Source organism: Anser anser (assembly GCF_964211835.1).
Source record: "Anser anser genome assembly, chromosome: 22".
Lineage (NCBI taxonomy): Eukaryota > Metazoa > Chordata > Aves > Anseriformes > Anatidae > Anser > Anser anser.
In genome coordinates this window covers 7,400,674-7,421,539 of record NC_139743.1, presented here as the reverse complement: position 1 = coordinate 7,421,539, position 20,866 = coordinate 7,400,674, and the positions used below count along the sequence as shown (strand labels likewise).

Below are 20,866 nucleotides of genomic sequence, written 5' to 3'. Positions count from 1 at the left end.
GCTGATTTTGAGCAGTGCACCCCTGGGACGTGCTGCGCCCAGGTGCCCGTTCCTGTCCCAGCGGCAGATGGACGCAGTCCTCCAGGAGGTCCTGGCCAGGCTCTTTGGTAGCGACGTTGCAAATAAAAAGCTGTTTCTTAATTTTGCAGCGCTCGGGAGCAGCGCTTGCAACTCTAGTTTGCTCGGGAGGGACTTCGGTGGCGGCGCCGTGTGTAGGTGGCACGCTCACATCTGCGGGGCCAGCTGGGTGTGTGCGCGGGAGCTGCTGCGCTCCTGCTTTACGCCAGCGAGTGGAGCAGGGCCAAGCCAGGGCAAAAAAACCCTGCCCTAAAAACCCTGGAGAGGTTTTTAAGCCAGCTCCTTTCTGGCAGGGTGGAAGGATTTAAACCAGGGGCTCCGTTTTGCCCCCATAAGGTGAATCCTGCTGCTTGCAGCCCAGCCTCTCGTCCCTGCAGCCCCTGCACCTTCCCAGGAGGAAGGGATGGAGCAGCCAGGTGGCTGTCCCTGCTTTTGTCTTGTGTCCTGGCACAGCTGGACCAGGAGGCTGGGAAATTGGCGCATGAAGGTGGAGGACAGGGTGTCTTAGATCAGTGTGCGCCCTATCATTTTTGGCTAAAATGTAGTAGTTCTTTTCCTCCCCAAAATATATGGGCTCTCCCAAGCACCAAAAACCCTATAGGTCTTGCAATGGCGGTGTCAAAGAGGGAAGATTTTATGTTAGGGGGAGGTCTGGGCAGCAAAATCTGCAGGAGGGTGGCAGCATGAGAACGGGCTCTCCGCGAACTCCCTGGGAGGAGGAGGAGAAGTGCTCTGGGGTTTGTGGCTCCGACCGTGCCACCGCTCTGCCCCACTCAGCCCGCTCCCCACGTGCAGCGTGCGTGCTGACGCACCGGACGCTCGCCTGGTGTCCGCAGAGAACAAAGGGAGGCCGGGGTGAGTCAGCAGCGGGGATGCTCTCCTTGTCCTCAGCGAGGCCTGTTGGGTGGCAAACGGGTGGCAAATCCTGCACCCGCTTTGGGAGGCAGCCCTGGGGAGGGAGGGAGGGTGGCAGCTCGGCATCGCCCTGGGGCTGCAGCGTGAGCCCGAGCTCAGCTGGGGACCTGGCTGGTGGCGAGGGACGTCCGTGTCCCTGTGCAGGCACCTGGGCACGAGCGTGCCCCAGGAGACAGGCTTGGGAGTCCTGCACATGGGCTTTGGGGTTTGCAAACGGTGCCGGTGGCATTCCCAGCGCCCTGCCCCTCAGAGCGGGCCTTGCTCTTGGAAATTGTGGCGTGCTGCTGCTGCCAGCTCCTTGCTTCAGTCTGGGAGCTGGCGAGGTGGAGGATTGCATTTTTGCAGTGGCAAATGCTGTTTTATTTTTCCTTCTGGTCTAAGGTGGGAGCGACTGGGAGCTGTGAGCCCAGCATGCCGCGTGCCCGCGGAGGTCCCAGTCCCCGCAGGCTCCGTGCTGTGGCAGCAGCCGCAAGGAGCCGAGCACGTGAAAAACGCACGCTGCCAGCCGAGGAAATCAAGGGAGCGCGAATCTTCCTCCCTGCTCTCCTCCCAGCCCGGCTCCTGGCGTAGCGATCGATCTGCTGGTGGGGAGTTAACTTGGTCGGAATAGCAATGCTGCTCCGAGAGGCTCCGGCTGCCGCCCGCAGCACCCACCAGCGACCCCGGCAGGGTGGCAGGCAGGGGCTGAAGCTGGAAGGGTGCGCGAGGCGGGGATAAACACCCCTCCTCTCTTCCCACTCGTTTCCATGCAGGGTGGGAAGGATAGCGAGGTGCAGCCAAGGACTTGGAAGGAAGCATATGTCTCTGGAGGTCCCTTCTTGTGCCTTTTTTTTTTTTTTTAATCCCCAGCTGACAAAAGGGAAAGCAAGCTGAAAAACTTAGCGGCTTCTCTGCAAGTCCCTCTTTGGGCGAGCTGCAAGTAGGTTACTCCATCGGTGGTGGCGGGGTGCCGGGGACCCTACATCACCCTCGGTTAGGGAGAGCAGCCTGCTGATGCCGGGGCAGGGCAGAGCGCTGCGTGGCTGAGCTAGCTAAGGCGTGCACCGAGGGCTGTACCCCAAAGGACTGGCGCTGGTTAATTACTTTGTGCTCCCATGCCCAGCCCTAACGCCTGTTTTAAAGGGCACGGGCGCTGCTCCGCGGCTGTTGGGTAACCGGGTTCAGCAGCCGCTGGGACGTGTGGCTGCGGGTGCTGTGGTTGGGGCTGGGGCGGTTCGGGGGCGCTGCTCAGGGCAGCGAGGTTTGGGAACCCCCTGGCTGCCGGATCCCACAGGCTCTGGGGATGCAGAAGAGGGGCCGCCAGGCAGGCACAGTGCCCTCTGCTCATTTACCTGCAGGGAGGGATCACCCGGCTACAGCGAGCGCCACAACTGGGAGTCAGAGTAGGGCTGGAGGCACCAGAGGTGTTCAAGCGTTTCCTTCTGTTTTGGGATGTCTGCTGAAGTGTTCAGTGCTCTGATAGCAGCAGCGTAGGTCATTATTAAATTCAAACCCCTGGTTAGAGCTAGGTTGGAGGCATTGGATTTACTCCGGGAAGCAGCAAAACCCCAAACCTGCAGGGATGGGAAAAGGGTCGGGGGATGCTGCGTCCCACAGCTGAGCATTTTTGCTGATGCGTGCATTGGTCTCTGAGCTGAGGCTGCTCCTGCCTTTGGGGTTACACTTAGGGTTAGAGCATAGACAGCTCCGACCCATCCTGTCTGCCTTCCTCCCACCCTGAGGATGAGGCTGGTCCATCCCCTCTCCCTCCAACCCCACCGCTCCCGGGCGGTGCCTGCCCTCTCCAGGAACAAGCGATTCGCACCGTTCACAGCCCCATCCAGCGCTGGAACCGAATCCAGGCGTTTCTGAGACCTTCGGAGGAGTTCTCTTAGCACCAAAACAAATGCCTTGATTACGATTTCGCGTTAATTGGCAGCAGTCAGCGCTTTCCACTGCGAGGCTCTGACGATGCCATCAGCATGCACCGGCTCTCACACGGCATCCCCCCAAATCCACCGGTGCCCCGAGCGGGTGCCGTGCAGATCCCACCAGAGGGCGAGGACCGCTTATTTCCCTGGCTCCTCTCCACATCGCCCCCGGCTTTCTTGGCTTTATTTGCTCCTCCTTTGATTCTAATGGGAAAAGTCAAATCTGAGTTTAACGTGAGATGAAGCTTTTTTTTTTTTTTTAACCCCGATGTTTCCTGTGGTTTCCACTCAGGCTTTGAAAAATGTCCTGCGCTCTGCCACTAATCTCTGCAGTGTTTTACCCGAGCCTGCTTTGCAAATGTATTTTGCCCCTGTTGTGCTCTTGAAGTAATTTTCGAGAAATGATAACTTGGCCTTGAAACAAAACAAAATCAAGCGTGTTTGTTTGACTTTCATGGATACAAACAGAAACTGCCTGTTTGCGAAGCAGAAAGGAATCTTACTCAGAAATGGGACTGCTTTCTGTGGCTCTGTGCTGCTCCATTTTACCCCCTTTACCTGTGGGAATTCGTGTTTTTGTGGCGTTTCTGTGCAATGTGACAAACAGGGCTGGTCTGTGGGGTCCAAACCCGGCCCCCTCCCAACCACCTGCAGCCCCCCGGGATGGGGCTGCCCCTGCTGGCTCCCTGCTGGAGCCGTGGCATGCCTCGGCTGAGGTTTTGGTCAGCTGCCGTCGTGGTTTTGCAGTCGATGAGCAGAGGAGAGCCTGCCAGAGCTGGGGGACTGTGCCTCAGGTCGCGCATCCGTGAGTTAGCGGCTTGTGCTGCCCGGGGGCTGAGCAGGATGGGGCTGGGCTTTTGGTGCCGGCAAGGAAAGCGAGACAGGGCCAAATGCAGAGCAGGGACTGTAAAAATGGTCTGGTGGTCATTATAATGTGTCTTTGGTAGCTTGTGGTTCTGTGTCTGTTTTCCTCAAGGCTCCCCATGCCTTTTGCTGGTGGTGGGAGCTGCCATAACCCTGGCAAAGGGACAATGCTTGGCCAGCCCTGTCCCTCACGCAGGCACCCCGAGCCATTCCCCGCTCCTTGAGGCACTCCCGTGCACTTGCACAGCCCCCTCGTTGCTGCTTCGTGTTCCTCCCCTGCACTCAGCCCTATGGCACACTGCTCCTGTGAAATATCTCATAGAATGGCTTGAATGGGCATGGAGTGAGTTGGAAGGGACCTTACAGATCATCTAGCTCCAACCCTGTCTTGTTCTGATGTTCTCCAGTTTCAGGACCTGGGGCGTCTTTCGTCCTGCTGCTGTTATTTAATGAGAGCTTCCCCTATAACAACTGAAGCCCAGGAGCTTCCCTGCCTGTTCCCAAAGCCCAGGTGAGGCAGGGCCATGGCCTGCGCTCCGACTGCAGAGGCCGAGGTGCGATTACTTTGCTGGTTTCTGAGCAGTGAAGGACTTGAGGGAGCACGGGCTGGGCTGGGACCAGCCCCCAGTGCACGGGGGAAGGATGGAGCTAAGCCACCCGCTCCTACGTTAACAACAGAATTTTTTTTCCCCTGTCTTCTTTGGTGTCTGGTAAGATCACCTTCTCCTGCAAACCTCTCTGCTTTGGTTCCTGAAGGTTAGGGAATAAATTCAGGGCTGTGGTCACCCCTCCCATGTTAAAATAGATCCACGTGTAGGAGAGCGCCTTCTGCATCCGTGTTTGGGAACTCAGCACAAACACAAGCAGCGGGAAGGGTTAGGGCTTGAGCTGCTGCTCGCCGCAAAGCCCAGTGCCACTTCACCCTGCCCTCTCCTCCTGGAGCTGCTGGATGCCCCTTTGTGGTGAGGGTTTCCTCTCTGCATGCCCAAGGAGCCTCCCGCACGGGGCTGCAGCACCCACACGCGGTGCTTGCGCCTGGCGAGTCGATGGCTTTGCTTGCGCCGGCACGTTTCTGAAAGAGGAGTTTATTGCTAAAGTGACATGTCAGCAAATCGTAGCCACCTCTCCCCCATCTCGGAGATGGAATCAGCTTAAAGTGGAAAAAAAAAATTGTCATATGCATGGATTTTTTTTTTTTTTTTCCCCGAGTGCAATTTCCATCTGAGATGAGACAAGCTCCTGATTGCTGTGCCAGAGGAGGGTTTCCCTTTATAGCTCTCCTGGTGGAACTGCTGCCTGTAGTTCGGTGGCGCTTGCTGGGCTGGGGTCACCTCATGCATTTCTGGAGCTGTCATCTCCACCGTGGAGCTGAGCACCTCCAGCCTACCAGCTCTGGAAAGGTGTAAAGCCAGCAGGCTTGCACCCTACACCCCTCTGAGATGGGAAGGGCTGATGGGGCCGAGGGGACCGAGCAGACCAGCAGCTACGGGGCTGGCCAGTGGAATATAGCTGGGGTGGCACTTCTGATCGCTACGGCGGGTTTATGAAATGGAGGTTCAGTTCTTAGCCCTGCCAGCACCACCTCACGTGATGTTAGGAGCCCTCCTAGGTCCTATAAATGTGTGTATTTGCGTGCAGCAATTGCAACGTTTCCTCTCCCCGGCTCCATGAGTCATCTGCTTGCTCTGCAGTCTTTTTGTGGCAGGATGCGTCCCTCTGGAAGGGAAATGCGTCCTCCTGGAGGGCACCACAGATGGGCAGCAGTGTCCTGCTCCTGCTGGGAGTTTGAGGGGGCTGCCGTGAGCGTTTTTCAGTCGTAGGCGCTGGGGAATTGTCGTTGTGGGGTTTGCGGTGTGTGGCTGTGGTGTTGTAGGGCTTCCCGGTGGGTGGATGGTCTTTGGGTTGGGGTAGGGCTTGGGGATGTGGGTGCTCGTCTTCAGCTTGCCTGAGGCACTGCCTCTTCTGCTGGTTTCAGAGCAGTTGCTCCAAGTTATCCTGCTGGAAAAGTCTTGGTCTAGCAGAGCTGTCCTTCACCCCTTCCAAACCCTGCCCGTTCCTGTTTACCGTATTAGAGCTCAGAGACCCTTATTTTCCTCTAGGAGGAAAGGGGTAAAAATAGGAAGGAATTAATCTACGGCCACATCAGTGGGAGAACGGGCTAATAGAAATTGTAATGAGAACACAGTGCCAAACAAACAAGCAAATGGGAAAACGCGATCCCACCAATGCAATAGGGAGATTTATGCCGACAAAGGGGCTGATCCAGTGCTCATTAATGTCACCACGAGTCTTTATCCTAACTGTAATGGAGTGTGGATCGGGTCGGAAGACAGCATTTGAGTCTTGCTACAATATGCAAACTGTTAACGCGCCGTGCGCGGAATAGCAATGTGGAAAAGCCTTCTCCCAGCAGAAACAGTTTGCTCTTTGTTGCATGCGGCACCTTTGCAAGGCGAATGTGAAATACCTTCTGCTCCCCTTGGGTTTGCTTTTCAGAGGTGCAAGGCTGCGAAGGAGCCGCCGAAGTCTGAGAACCAGGCTTAGCTGTCTGGGTGCTCCGGTGTCTTCTGAAATGCCAAGCGCGCCTTAATCATTAGTATATTAAAAATCTCACCTTAAGTAAGGATTCTTCAGCCGGCAATTAGTGGCGTTGGCTCTGCCCAAGCAGCAGGCATGCCGGAAGGCAGTCGATAGTTTATATGCAAAGAGAGGAGATGGGAGAGCAGACGGGTGGCTACGGGAAGTCCGAAGGCAAAGGGGTTTCTGCAGCTGGATTCCCCCTGGAAGGAGAAAACGGGGTCAGGGGGTGGGGACGGGGTGCGGGGCGATGAGGTGGGGACACCCCGGGGAGGGTGCCGCGTCAAAAAGGACACCGAGGGTCAAACAGGAGACGTGCGAGTCCGGCTCTGCATGTCAATGAGGACAGAGTAAATAAGGAATAAAACCACCTTCCAACACGAGCAGCTGGTGAAATATCACAGTTTTTTTGTTGGTGTTTTTTTTTTTTTTTTCCCTCCCAGAGATGGGAGATTTTGACCGGCTCTGCAACCACAAATGGCTCTGACACCTGCATCTGTTTTATCAGACACATGCAGAGCCCCAGACATGATCCAAACGTTCATTTCTTTGGATTTTTGAGTCTGATTTTTTATTTTTTTTTCTCATGATGGGACCATTATTTTCCCAGCGTTGCATTTGCTGTTCAGCAAAACCAGGGTACTTAAGTTCTTGCACGTCTCTAATAAGGAACACAATGGAGAGTTTTTGGCCAAAACAAATTCTCAAAGGTACAAAGGAAGAGCAGGGCAGCTCCAGGTTTAGAGTCGCTCCCAAATCTGTAGGTGGTTTGGACCTACAGGTAGGCACAGAACTGACATTTGAGGTCACGTTTGGGTTCTTACCCTTAAGTCACCCAAATTCAGTATATTACAGGTGAGGGGCTTTTTTCCAGGATAATCTTTATTACATTACATTTCTGTTCTTCTCCTGCAGTCCAATACCAAGGTCTTGACTTCAAAGGAAGAACAACGTAGGTGAAAACTTGAGCAAGTGTTTTCCAAGTCTCTGAAGGTCTGAATCTCATCTTATATTGGCATTCGGTGCGAGCTAGCACCTGCCTCTTGTACTTTTATTTGAAAATCTCACACTGAAGTTAGTTTGCTACGTAAGAATATATATATATACGTAAGAATATAAGAATATATATATATATACATACATATTCTGAAAAAGATCTTTTTACAGGAAAGAAACATTTTTTCTTGTAAGAAGAAAATTCTATTTCATTCTTGCGCACCTTGACTGGAAAATGTTTATTTTAGAATTTTATTGTTGGGAAAAGGGCGGATTTGGATTTGGTTGAAGGAAGAGTCTTTTTCTTTTAGTCAGGGTTTGAGTTCATTGAAGTATCTTGTCAAATTTTACAAGAAACATTTTGATTCAGCTGAAGCAAGATTTAGGGATTTAGAGCGTCTTATGGGAAATAGTGTAATTTTGACTTCATTCAGTCTCAGAAGGGAAAAATTCCTGGAATCAGTTTCCCTTGAGCTGCAAAAAATCTTTTCCTGCCCACCTCTGCTGCTTTATGTTTTGAAATCAATTTTTTCTCTCTTACTATGTCCTTCCTATTGCTTTCTTCTAGCTGCGAGAGCTGTTCTGCTTGGCTTGAACAAGGTTTCTGTTGAATATCAGCTCTCTGAGGCCGACTTTTAGGCTGTCCGATGCATGTTGTGACCCTGTTTGCTCAGCGAACTTGTGCAGCATACAAGTTGGCAAAATGCTGTGTTGTGTGGGGAGGGAGAAGTTTGGGTACGGTGCTCCAAAGCACCCCGGTGGTGTATGTGGGACGTGATTTAGTTCTCTGCAACCATGAGGAGCAAAATGTGTCCAATACCCTTGACGTGTGTGCTCCTGGGAGGCTGAAGGAAGCCTCTCCCCTCTCTAGATGTTTATGCTCCGTGCCATGGCAGGACCTGGTCAGAAGGCCAAAATCCCCTCGTGGTTTGTGACTGCTTTGTCGTGGAGATGGATGTCTGGGGGAGATGCCTTCACCGGGGCACATCAGCTGCATCTCCTCAATTTCTCTGTTTGTCCTTGGCTGATGGAGGATGGCAGCTGCAACCTGGTTCCAAGCCAGCAGCGTGCAGGCTGTTGATGGTGTTTAGCAAGACGTGGGGCTTCCAGCCCAGGCACGTTGGCGTGGCTGGAACCAGCATCTGTGACACGTTGGGCGTGAGAGGCCCACCTGGATCAGCTCGGTGACCTCTGCCTGTTCAAGTGGCGCTGCCCTAGGGAGTCTCAACGGCTGGCCACGATTGTGGGGTGATAAATGTCCTCCTGGTCCGTCTAGGAGTGCCAAAATCTTGATGGGTAGGCATCGTGTAGAAGCTCCAGCCACCCTGCTAGGACCAAGGCCAGGCTGGACGGGGCTTTGAGCAACGTGGTCTGGTGGGAGGTGTCCCTGCCCGTGGCGTGGGGTTGGAATCAGATGGGCTTTGAGGCCCCTTCCAACCCAACCCATAAAACCCTGATTTTATGACCTCGGTTGGTTTGGTGGGAGCTGGGCCGTGCCCTCTGTGATGCGCTGGGGAGGAGGGGACGTTGCCGTGGGGTGGTGTCCTGGGGGCACTGGGCTTTTGGGGGCATGGAGGGAGGCTGGGACCTCGCGGGGCTGGGAGATGGGGAGATGTCAGCTCTTCCTCGCAGCTTCCCTTTGCGGCGCCAACTGTCAGTAATTTAACTAACGTTTTGTAAATAAATGTGGCATTCGGACAGCTGTCACCGCGCCTGTTATAAACACTCCTTTTGTCACTAGAAGCTGGCAGTGCCGCTCCGTTTCCCCTGCAAATGCAGCTACCACTGCCAGTTAGCTCCTGGAGCCAGGGCTGTCAAGGAGCCGCATGCCGGCCGGCGGCTGAGAGGCTGTGGCTTTGCGCAGGGAGCCCAGCGAGGCATTGCCAGGGCCTGGTGCGAAGGCAGCTTTTGCATATCAGAAATAAATAAATGGCCTGATCAGCGAGCGAGAAAACCCATCGCAATGATCCCAGGCGGTCCAGCTGCAGTGCCGGGGGTGGCGCTTGTCCCTCTGCCACTGCATCCCTGCCCTGTGGGGACCCCAAGTAGGGTGCGCCCAGCTGGATCCCGGCGTTGGGGCACCCAGGGAGCAATTTGGCAGCAGCACCATGGTTGCTTTTCACGTTGGCGCCTGGGCTCTGTGCACATTAGGCCTCGGTTTCGGTAAATTCGGTCTCTCTGGGACTGGGTTGGATTGGAGCGCGGAGATTTGTCATTGGAGCCTGTTGGTCTTGCTTGTCCTATTAGGAGCATATTCCAAAGCTTCAGGCAGTCTGGATGCTTCTCCTCCTAACAAGCCTGACTGGAGAGAGGATGCTGTTTTCTTTTTCCTTGACGGGAAGTCTCGATTCCCAACCTCCTCTCATTTTTCAGGGACCCTTGCACCTCCCAACCTCCCTTCCCTGACCCACGGCGCTGTCAGGAGGTTGTCTCCTTGTGTAGGGTGTTAGAGCTTTCTGCAGTCAGCACCTCCAGCCTCGCTGTGCTGCACTGATGTGTGATGCAGGCAGTATAGGAGCCGGCACATGACATCTCTCTCTCTAAGCTGCTGTAAAATTAGCTTCATCTCAAGTGGCAGAAAATGATCATATCCTCGCTTGAGGGCGATGAAGAATATTCCTGAGTCACTGCTAGTGATGAAACAGGCAGAAAATCCAGAGTGATGCACAACTGCCCACTCGGTTTTAATCGCCGAGGCTATTTGCTGCTGCAGAGCCTGCAGAAGCAGCTTCCTCCTCCTCTCCCTCGTCTCCATCCATCACCTGATAGTGACCCAGGCTGCTCATCCCAGCAGGGCAGGGCCATTTCCAGTCCCACCAGGGCTACGAGCACCCAGTGCTCTTGGCTGTTCCCCGGGAGGAGAGGAGGGGGTAAAAGCTTCCTTTTCTGAAGGGAATAGAGGGTACAGAAGCAGCCCGTGGTCCTCAGTTCTCCTCCTTGCAGGCTGCACAAATTCTGCAGCCTGTGAAAAGCCCTCCTCCAGGATCACCCTTGTCTCCACAAATTTCCCCTGCGCTCGTGTCTCAAAGGCAGCCGCCGCGCCTAGGAGAGCGTTTCCTTTCATGTTCCTCCCATCAGCTTTAGTTCAAAGCTATCTCCCTGGATTTTTATGTCGCTGTCTTGGAATAAAGCACCCCCTTTCCTGCAACTGCCAGCGCAGTGCTTGGGAAACGCCTTGCCAAATTTGCTGGTGACTAGGCCAAGAAAACCCTTCAAAACACCGATGATCAGAAGCACGGCACTGCAATGCTTTCATCCCCTGCATATGCTCCCTGCCAGCCTGTCAGAGCCGAGGACTCCTCGAAGGAGGCTCCCTGCAAGCCTGGCTTTGCCAACTGTCCCCGTGTTCAGCATCAGCTCCCCCACACCCAGGGTGGAAAGGTCTGTAAACCCCTGGGGAAGTTTGCAAGAGGCTCAGGGCTCTCCTTCGTGTCCTGCTCTTTGCCCACCTGCAGATTTGCTTCATCGTAGTTTTGGGTGGAGAACTGCAGCAGTTCTCCAGACTGTGCAGAGCTAGACGCCTGAATGAATGGTCTCTTTTCTCCTCCCAGGACTTGTCAGTATTTATCCCTTAACCTGATTTTAGATGTTCTCTATCCTGCAGATTTGCCAGGATATGCTATTCATACAAAACTCTCCTGGTGTCACACTTCTGCTAGCATAGCTTAATATCTCATACCAGCCTGCGAGGGGAATAAGCAGTGCTGGCGAAAGCACAGATGCGCAGGCATAAATGTGTCAAAGCGGAGGTTTTGCCAGCGTAAAACCATTGCAGAAGCTCGCTCTCCTGATGGAGATTGCCGTACCAGCAAAGTTTTTACGCGCTGCTTGGCCGAAGCCAGGCAAGTTTCCGCGAATCCCGCTCTCCTCTCCATAATCCCCGGCAGCTTTGCACGCCGCGCGTTGATTTGTCTCGGTGATCATGTCAGCGCAAGCAGGTGCAGAGCTGCAGGACATACGCTGAGCATCTTGCTTTGGTGGTTGTTCCAACACGGAGCCGCTTTATCCTCGCGCCGCACGGCGTGATAAACGCGCCTTCCTCCTCCCCGGCTTAATTTCCTTTCTGCCTCATCCCTTCCCCAAACCCCTGGTGCCTTTTGGGTGAGGTTCAGCAGCAAGCTGGGGGGGGGAGATGAGCGCTGAATGGCAGAGCTGGGTGGCGATTTGGGGTTTTTGAGTGTCAGAGCTCACCATCCCCGAGCAGGCTCCTCTTGCATTCTGCACACACCGACCATCGGTGCGCACGGAAACCGGCTATCTCTCTCTCCATCTAGATATATATCTAGATATATACATACACCTTGTGCACAGCTAATGAACTGAGATAGATACAGAGCAGGGGGAGAGTAATTCCTGCGGATACCTGCCGGGAGACGCGGGGCACAGAGATAAAGGCAGCGGGAGTCGGTGCAGATGGCGAGCGTGGAGGCTGCGGGTGCCCGCAGGAAAGCGATGCTTTGCCAAAACGGAGCCGGGGGCACCTGGGGCAGGTGGGGGGACAGGCCAGCAGTAAACGCTCTAATCTTTTCGCCGGGTGCTGCCAAGTGCTGCTTGTTGCTCCTGCTGTGGCTCTGAACCGGCCCCCGCTAACTGCTGGAAAATCGGGAGGCTAACGGGAGAGGGAAGGCTGGCTTTGTTTGTGGCGTTTATTTTATTTTCGTTCCTGGCTTGGGAAGGAAGAAATAAAGTTGGATTTCAAGTGGGGTTGTTGCAGTAATGGAGGGAAATGAGAAATGCTCTTCAGCTGCCTTCTCCTTCCTCGCGTCCCCATAAATAACCCTTCTCGCTCGGAGACGGCTCGCCTCTTACTTAGAGAGCCCATTTTGGCTGCCTTATTTTTTTTATTTTTTTATTTTTTGCTGCGGCTCAAGGGCCCCTTTCCTGAGGGCAGTGCACCTTGTCAGCACCTGGCATCCCTCGGGGCTGCTCCCCGGGAAATTGCTCTCACTCCTCCCACGAACACCAAGCTCCCAGGCTGGTTTTGGGGAGCCCTCGTGGTGGGGAGCGCTGCTCCCCAGCAGCCGTGGCTCTGGGGCGTTGGCGCCCTCCCGGCTTTCCAGCCGGCTGCTGATGCCACAAAGGTCCCAAGCACTAGGGGTCGGTCCATGGGGGTGGACTTCCAGGCTCTTGGAGAGAGAGCCAAAAATTACTTAAAATGCCCACGATGCTCTTTGAGGATCCTTCAGTGTCCTGCCAACACCCAGGCTTCATGAAACCCGGTCCAGCCGTGCAATGGCTTTATCCAGCAGTGAAGCAGAGCTTGCAAATTGCATTTGGGAACCACGGGACAAAAAGTGTCATTGCAGAGATGTTTCCTGGTATCTGTGTGATCTTCCTTCAAGGATTTTTGGACAGATGTCCTGTAGAGTTTAGCCGCTAGCCTGGAAGTCACTCAGACCTTCCTTGTGAATTTATGGAAGCAGGGTGTAGACGATGGCCCTTCCCCTGCGTGTCCTCTTTCCCCTTCGCTGTTTCTGCTGATTTTTGTGAATCAAACAGCGGATTTCATTCAAGTTTTGCAAAGGGCTGGGTGGTGTTTCTGCAGCTTCCACGAAAGCAGGCAGGCTGGGTAGGTGCTGACAGACCCCGTTAGCTGTCGGAAATAGTGAAGGAACGAGCTCAACTCTTGTACGAGACACCTGAGAACCCGCAGGGGCATTGGCTTGATGCAGGACTTGGGTTAGGGAGCTTCAGTCTGAACTGGTGTCGCATAAAACACCCAGACGCGCAGGACACTGTGGGTCCTTCGTTGTGGTGTGCATGGAGCTGCTCATTAAACGCAGCAAGGAGGCCGGGTGGGAGGGCTGATCCCTGCAGACTGTGTGCAAGGCAAAGGGTGAAGCAAATGTGGTGGTGATGGAGGTGGGCTGCCTGTCCTGGCGTCGGGAAGAACCAGAAAAGCTCAGGGTTTCCTTCTTACCGCTGCCGATACCGAATGGGGGAGGCTGCGCTTTGCTAGGCTGAATCCGAAGACTGCAGCAGCTGGTGGCTGTGGCACTGCTGAAGCGGGCTGGCTCACCCTTCACTTCAAGGGGGGAAAAAAAGCACAACAGCAATGATGAGAGAGGAAAAAAAATTTAAAAAAAGCCCATAGCTCGCTTTCCAGAAGTTCCTAATGCTGCAACAGGCAAAGCATTGGAGATAAAAGAAATAAAAAAGCGAGGGAAAGAGGGAGAAAATGCATTTATGAGCTCTCAAGCTAACAGCATGCAACTCTCATATTATTTTTCGTTCTTAGCCTTTGAAAGAGAACAACGGCCCGGAGCCTTCTCGGCAGATGGACAATGTGCATGCCTTAACCACTTAACAGCCGTTAGCCTAATTTCACGTACCGGAGCCAAATTAAATAATAAGTAAGAGGCTATGAAAAGCTGGTTTGGAGGCTGCGTTACTGCCTTTCACTTGACAACCTTCTCATAAACAGATGCTCTCTCTCTACCCTATTAACCTTGTCTGAGAGCGAGGGGGGGGCTTTGGTGAGGCGAACAAGCCAGGCTGGGATGGCGAGGGGGGGGACGAGGTGGGCGGGGGGGGGGGGCAGATGTGCAGGGGCCAGATGTGCGGGTCCTCCGGAGCTCGCCGCCCACCCCCTGGCAGTGGCGGAGTTGCAGAGCAGGAGCCCGATGTGCGGCTGCGTCCAGGTCGTCGCGATGTGCCAAATGATTCCTCTCGCTCAGCGAGCCCATCTGTACCTGCCGGCAGAGGCTGCGCCTCCCGGAGCTGGCTTCGTGGGCAAATCTGCTTCGCTTGGAGGAGAGGGGAGATGGACCCATGCTCCGTGCCCCTCTGCTCCCCGGTTTGGGCTCACGCAGGGCGTGGGGGGCTGCAGCGTGCTCCGTCCTGCGTCTGCCCCTTTCGGATGGAGGCATTTTGCTGCTCTTTGCCTCTTTCCCCCCCACCATGTTGCAGTAGGAGCAGTAGTACTTGCCTAAGCTTTGGGAATTTGCGAGTATTAATTAGCTTGCAAAATGCTTTTGACGTTAATGTGGTCATGGGAGGGTGAAGCATTTGCAGGTGTGCACAGAAGCAATTGGTTCATTTTTTTTTTTTTTTTCCTGCAAAAGATTTGGGGGTGGCTGCTTTATTTCTGCACCGACCTCCCCGCCACTACCCCCTGTTCCGAATTTCAACTTCGGGCCTCTCAAAGTTCGTCGGACCAACCCCAGAATTACAGATGACCGTGAAACTATTTTTGGTGAAAGGCTTTATTTATTAAAACGCTATCTTCCTTCGTTAAAAAGATGCATCAACAGGGAATAGGTGGGCAGCTCCTGTTAGCATAGCACACCGTGCAAGCCAATGTCTAAAAATAATGCGCTCCTGCCGGGTGCTTTCTCAGCTGCAGGAGCTGTGAGATGTCCTCTAGGTGCAAGATTTCCAGCAGTTTCTTGGTGCCAGCTGCTGGGTGCACGGCGAGGTCCAGAGCAGAGGCAGAGACGTGGCTGCTTTGCTCGCACGGAAATTTGACTTCTGTTCCTTGTTGGTTTTGCTCCTTCCTCCGAGCTGTCACGCAGGCTCTGCTTTCATATGCAAAATCCGTCATCTGACTGGCACGGAAGCCAGCTTCCTTACAAGTTCGCTTCATTTTGGTCCAAGGAGGAGTAAATTACTTGCAGCCTGTGGCTGGGACGCCTGGAAGGGCTTCGTGCTGGGTGGACTCCGAGGTTCGGATGAGGCTGAATCTCATTTCACGTGGCCTTTCCCTCCTTGGGGCACTCGCAGTGTCCCTCTCCTGTACCTGGCTGCCTGTCTGTACGAGACTTGCAGGTACTTAATGTCTTTGAGCCATCTGTTCTTCTGTCAAATTTAGTTAAAATTGGCCAAAGACTTCACAAATTATTGGGGAATATTGCTAGACAGAGGCTCGCAGGCAAAGAGAACGAATGCATAAGCTTATTCCGGTAGGAGTCTGGGCTAAAAATACAGCGGGGTGTATTATTCAGAGCCGAGACAGCTGGGGAGATGGGAACCACATCCAACCTTTCCCCGTGCGGGGGATGCTCTGTGGTTTTGACTTGGGTCTACTTTTTTTTTGGTGCTGTAGAAAGCTTCTCTGCGGAGATGGGCTTTGCCTTGGGTGGGATGAGGCCCCTGCTTTTCCATGCCTGATCTCAGCAAGCCTTGGGAAGAGAGAGGGGAGTGGGGCACCCCTTGGAGAGTGCATAAGGTCTTCAGACAGGGTGACTCTCATTTTGGAGGTGCCTTTCTCTTGTCTTTGATGTAGGTGACCAGCGCAGGCTAAGGTGAGATGAAATGTGTCTGTTCCAGGAGACAAAAAGCAAAAGGAACCGGCAAAAAGCCCCCTCAAAGGCTGGGTGGCTCTCAATCAATTAGCATTTCTGTAGGAGCACAGAAAAGCACGAGCAATCTGGGATACTTGCTCATGTAACTGCAGGTGTCTGGGATGATGGATGTCTGCATCTGAGCGTGTTGCCTAGTCCCCCTTTGCAATCGCTGGAGAGCAATGGGCCTTTTTAGGGTGCAATTCATCCCAGTCTAAGGCAGATGTCTAAAATAGGTCAGACAGATTGTGTCCTAGCAGTGCCTTTTTCTCTCCATTTGCTATAAAATGGGGTCCAAATGGCTAGCTCGCATGTCGATGTGATAAATCCCAACCCAAGCATTTAGAAGAAGTGATAGGATCAAAAAAGGAAATATCTAACACCCGTCAGAGGGTGGCGTTGGAGCCGGGTGCAAGTGTTTGGCTGGCAAGCTGCAGGAATGCACCAGATACTTCCTCAAGCAGAAATGGGGCAAGAACAGACGTATTTTGGTGCTTTTATTTTGTTTTGAATTGGCTTGGGGTTTTTGATTTATTTTATTTTGGATCCTGAGTCCATTTACGTCTCATCCCTCTAACTTCCAGAAGACTCAGCTAAGCAATTCTGGACATGGCTTGTCATTAGGCACCTCGCACAGCAACCTGCGAGTTCATTAGCATTCTTTTAGCACTAACGAAATGTCCAAGCTGCATCTTTTCTGCATGAGAGGCTGAAATGCTTTAGCAGTAAGGGAAAACCAGCCTCCAGTTCAGACCACCCGGAGCAGACCTTGCTCTGCCAGCAAAGCGCTGTTTGTGTCAGCGAGGCAGAAACGACCCCCAGGAGCAAAAAGAAAAAGCTGGTGGGGAGAAAGTTTTATCTTTATGAACGCATCCGCAGCCTTTATAAACGCATCTGCAGCGGGGGCTCTGCCAGCGCAGCTGCTGGAGGTGAGTTCGTGCAGAAGACTGCATGGCTCCCAACATCTGCAGTTACAGAGAAAGCACCGGGGCTACGTTACGGGTGCTCTGCCCTCTCCTGCTCCCGTAGGAACCCGGAGGGCTGTCTGGCTCTGCTGCGTGCTCCAGGCTCCTCTGCGCCGGCGTGCCCGAGGAGACCCGGGTGCAAGCATCCCTTCTGGCTGAGGCCACCAACGTCGAGGGGCGCAGAGGGAAAGTCAGCACGAGGGGGTCGCTGTGCCCTGCCTGCCTGAGAGGCTTCCGTTGATTTTTGTTTTCTTCAATGGGAACAGAGCTGACATCCATTAAGCAGCCTCACAGCCTCTCCGGAGCAAGGCATGGAGGCAGCAGAGGCTTCACTCGCTGCTGGTTTTCTCTCTTTGGCTTGTGCATTTCTCTCCTGCTGCTCTCTGCTAACGCTCAGCAGCTCGGGCCTCAGTCGGGGAGGCGCAGAGGGGTTTGAGAGAGGAGCAGGAGAAACATGAGGTGGGACTGAAGCTCCCCTCATCTGACTCATCCCCGGGACGTATCCGTGCTTTGGGAGGCCCACTATTTATTTAACCAGCCCAGACATCCACGGATAGCTCGTCAAAACAGCCGTGGCAGAGGATAGCTGGGAGAAGCCATCCCTCCTGGCTTCGTCTGGCAGCTCTGGTGTTTTTCCTGCCCGTCTGTGGGTGCTGGGCTCGTGTTGGGATTGCAGATAGCGGGGTGCAGAGGGAGCCCTCGGGTGCCTCGGTGGGCGCTGGGTGCTGCTCCACTGAAAGGCAGCTGCAGTCGCTTGGGCAGAAGGATTTCTTTCTTCCTCCCAAGTTTGCCTAAGAAAGAGGCTTGAGGGTGGGTGGAAGGAAAAGAAATAATAGATATCTAACATATGATATAGATTAAGCTTATACAGATCATATATAAATACACGTTTGACGTTAGATATTGTCTGATGAATTCTCAGCACAATATTTTGCTCCGTGTTGCGTTTATTTACTCTTTCTCCCCTTATTTTCGGTGTTCTTGTTTCCCGTTGCTAGCTGTCACTGTGCAGCTCTGCAATAACCGAGTTTTGTATTCAGTTGCAGAGTTTTCTTTGGGGGGTTGGTTTTTAATATACTGTTTATGAAGAAGCCTGATTTTTGGGAGCGGTGCAGCAGAACGTTTCTGCAGCGAAGGGGAAGGTCTCAGGAAAAAAAAAAAAACACACAACACGAGCAAACAAACAAGAGGAGGATAAAAGGATTGCTGGACCTTTTGGACAATGAGTACTGCAGAAATACCTTTGACATTTTCCCAAACTTATTAGACGGGTCCTGAGCTTACCCTGCTGCCCAGTTTCCAAATGTCTCTGCCTAGCCCAGACCTTTGCTGCTGATTTCATCACAGACCGCGTGTTGCTAGCCCAGCCTTGCCACACAATTCCCTGGAAAAGCAGGCTGGATCTGGTTTTTAATGAAGGAATTGTTAATGCTGGCATGTACAGAGGCTCCTGTCTCTGTTTAGGAAAGCAGGAGCTTCCTCACTCCCTCTCCAATCCCCATGCGCTCAAAAGATGTTCGAGGTCCCCGTGCATCGATCCTAATTCCCTTCTGGGCACTGGTATGGGGAAGTAGATTAAATTGATTAAAGCATCTCTCCTAATCAGGGCCCTTGTTGGGATGTCCTGGGTGATGGTTTTCCACGTTCACCTCGCAGCTTCTCCAGCGAGCTGGTGACATGTCCTGTAATGGGGTGCTGGCATGCTGCTACGAGAGCACGACCTGAGCAGGGAGAAATCCAGAGCTGGAGGTGGAGGCACTGGGAGCTGTGGGCTTCGTGCTTGATTGCTTTCCTGATTGGTGCTATGTATATTAAAAAAAACAAAATGCATTAGAGGAAGAACGCTTGATGTAAAGAATGCCTGGGTGCCGACACCATCTCTGTTTTTCTTCCTTTAGCAGAACCTTGTAAAATTTTTATGAAGCATTAATGGATGGGAGAATTTTCTCAAGCGGATTGTACGAGGCAGACGTAACCCCTCGCCCCATCCAGCCCGGTTTAGCACTCGTAGGACACGGAGTGCATCGGGATAGTCCCTGGAGCCTTTCCTTGCAGAAAGGGCTCGTCTCCATCCCTGCTGCCTGCTCTGCTCGGTCCTGGATGGGGGGAAGGCGCAGGGCGTGTTGAAGAAGTGGAGGGCTGCAAACGTGGCTGCTGGGCTCAGCTTTGTAAGCTAGCCCTGGGCCTGAGGACACTTGTGATTCCTGTCTCAATCCGCGGTGGAAAGCCATTTAAAGGTTAGAGAATATCAGGGGGAGAAAGAGTGAAGCAGCATCCCAGCCATCCTTATCTGGCTCTCCCTTCAGCATGCTGGCAATGCGCTCGCAGGCAATAACTTGATCAGAAGTGATGGATAAGAGGTTTCATTCTTTCCTTTTTTTTCCCCCCCTTGCTGTTTAAATCTTCTGTGTTGAACGCTGTCATCCTCCTTTAAAGGAGGAAGGCTAACCTGGCAGCATCAGAGCCAAGGCCCAGAGACTGCGGTTTCTGTGTCCAGCTCTGCCAAGGACTTCCAGGCAGGGCTGATGGTAGGACAGGGTTGTTTTTTTTTTTTTTTACAACAGTGCCTCAAGCCGTTTCCCTTCAAGACTTAGCTGGTACGGGGAGCAAACAAGCCCTGGCAGCAGCCCTGAAGAAAACCATGGAAAACGTCCAGCTCCGAGGAGCTTAATGGGAAGTTATTAGCCTGAATATCCTCCTTATTGTGGAGGCTGGGCTGCCTTATCATCCTGACAGCTCCGAGTAATTGATGTCCCTTCAGCGGGAAGCCGAGCTGAGGTTTTGTGGTTCGATGGGAGCCCTCGCTTCGGTCGATATTCCCACTGGGGACCGGCTGGGCGTTGTGACACGGTCGGAGCGGCTCCAGGAGCTGGGCGTGGGGCTCTGACCAGCTGCAGGCACGCACAGGGAGAAAAAACAGAGAATGGACAAAGGGGAGCTGAGGATACACCAAATACGAATGGCTCGTGGTAGCATTCAGAGCCTGGGTGCCACTGGGTCTTGTATCGAACCTGCATCACGTCCCATTGCGGAGTAGGTTCTGGTGTCGCTGGTGATGGTGTGGGGTTGTGGGGTGGCTGATGGGGCTGTCCTGCTTTACTAATGAACGGTGCATGGAGCTCGCTGCACCTGGAAATTTAGAGCCTGCTCAAGGACGAGTTGATATATCTGCAATTAGCTTAGGTGGAGTGCAATGAGATGTATTTTAAGGAGAGTAAAGTAGTCATCTTTGGAAAGGAAACCTACTACTGTGAGCCTTCGAATGTCTGTAGAGAGCTGGCAGGGGGTATTTCTGCTGCTTTTTGCAACTTTTCTATTTCAAAGAAAGTTTCGTGGGCTGCTACGGAAATGGTCCCCTCAGGTAAAGATCTGTGCGTGCCCTTCTGGCATGGCTTTAAATGCCTACGGCTGCTCGGGTGCCAGGAATGAAAACTGCAACAAACTCATCGGTTGTTAATGCCTCCCGTGCTGGTCCCTGTGTGCTCCCTGTTGGACCCTCCTGCCTCGTGTCTTTTTTTTCCCAAACTTTCTTGAAATATGCTGTAGCAATCAAGGCAATTAACTATAATTGCAGAGAGACTACCTCGCGAAGGCGGGACGCAGAAATAGGCAGGTAATTACAATGAGTTATAAATGGATGGTTATTTACATGGGGAGTGATGCACGGGGATTTTTGGAGGTGGTGGCTCCAGCACAGGACAGCTGCCTGGGGTCGTTCCTCCGCGGCGTTTGCCCGCCCAGGCAAATGCTGTGCACGTCTCAGCTTCTTCCTCTGTAAAACAGGGGAATACGTGCTCACTATCTTGGGAACATTAGCAAACTGTTAGGATCCGTAAGTGCTCTCCGCTATCTGCAAATAAAATGCAAAATATTATTTAATTAGGCACGTATCTGAAGAGACACGGACTTTAAGGGCAAGCTGTTAGATCCGATTTCCTCCTGGAGCACTGCGTTGCTGGCAGGCGGGCGGTTCTGCCGGCTGCCGCTCGGTGCCCACGACGAGATGCTCGGGGTGGGCTGTGAGCGCGCTGGGCTCGGAGTTGGCCAGTACTCGTGGCCACCTCCTCGGTGCAAAGCCCTGATCCCAGTTCTTGGGGTGGAAAGGTGTGATCTCTGTTGCTGTGCCTTAATTTAAGGAGGATAACTCATCCGGATAAGGGCCGGCCATGTTGTACCATGCCTTCCTAGGGTCAGTAAGCCCCTACAAGAACCTCAGGTTAACCTTCTCCCTAGCGGACAGCTTCGCAGGCATCATACTGCGAAATAATTTTTCGACTAG

At 53.3% G+C, this 20,866-nt stretch overlaps 1 protein-coding gene across 14 annotated transcripts in view; it reads left to right on the top strand.

Annotated features, from left to right (window-relative positions):
- Nucleotides 1–20,866, top strand: part of NTM (neurotrimin) — a 343,561-nt gene that overhangs the window by 208,452 nt on the left and 114,243 nt on the right. The gene's annotated exons all lie outside the window — the stretch shown is intronic.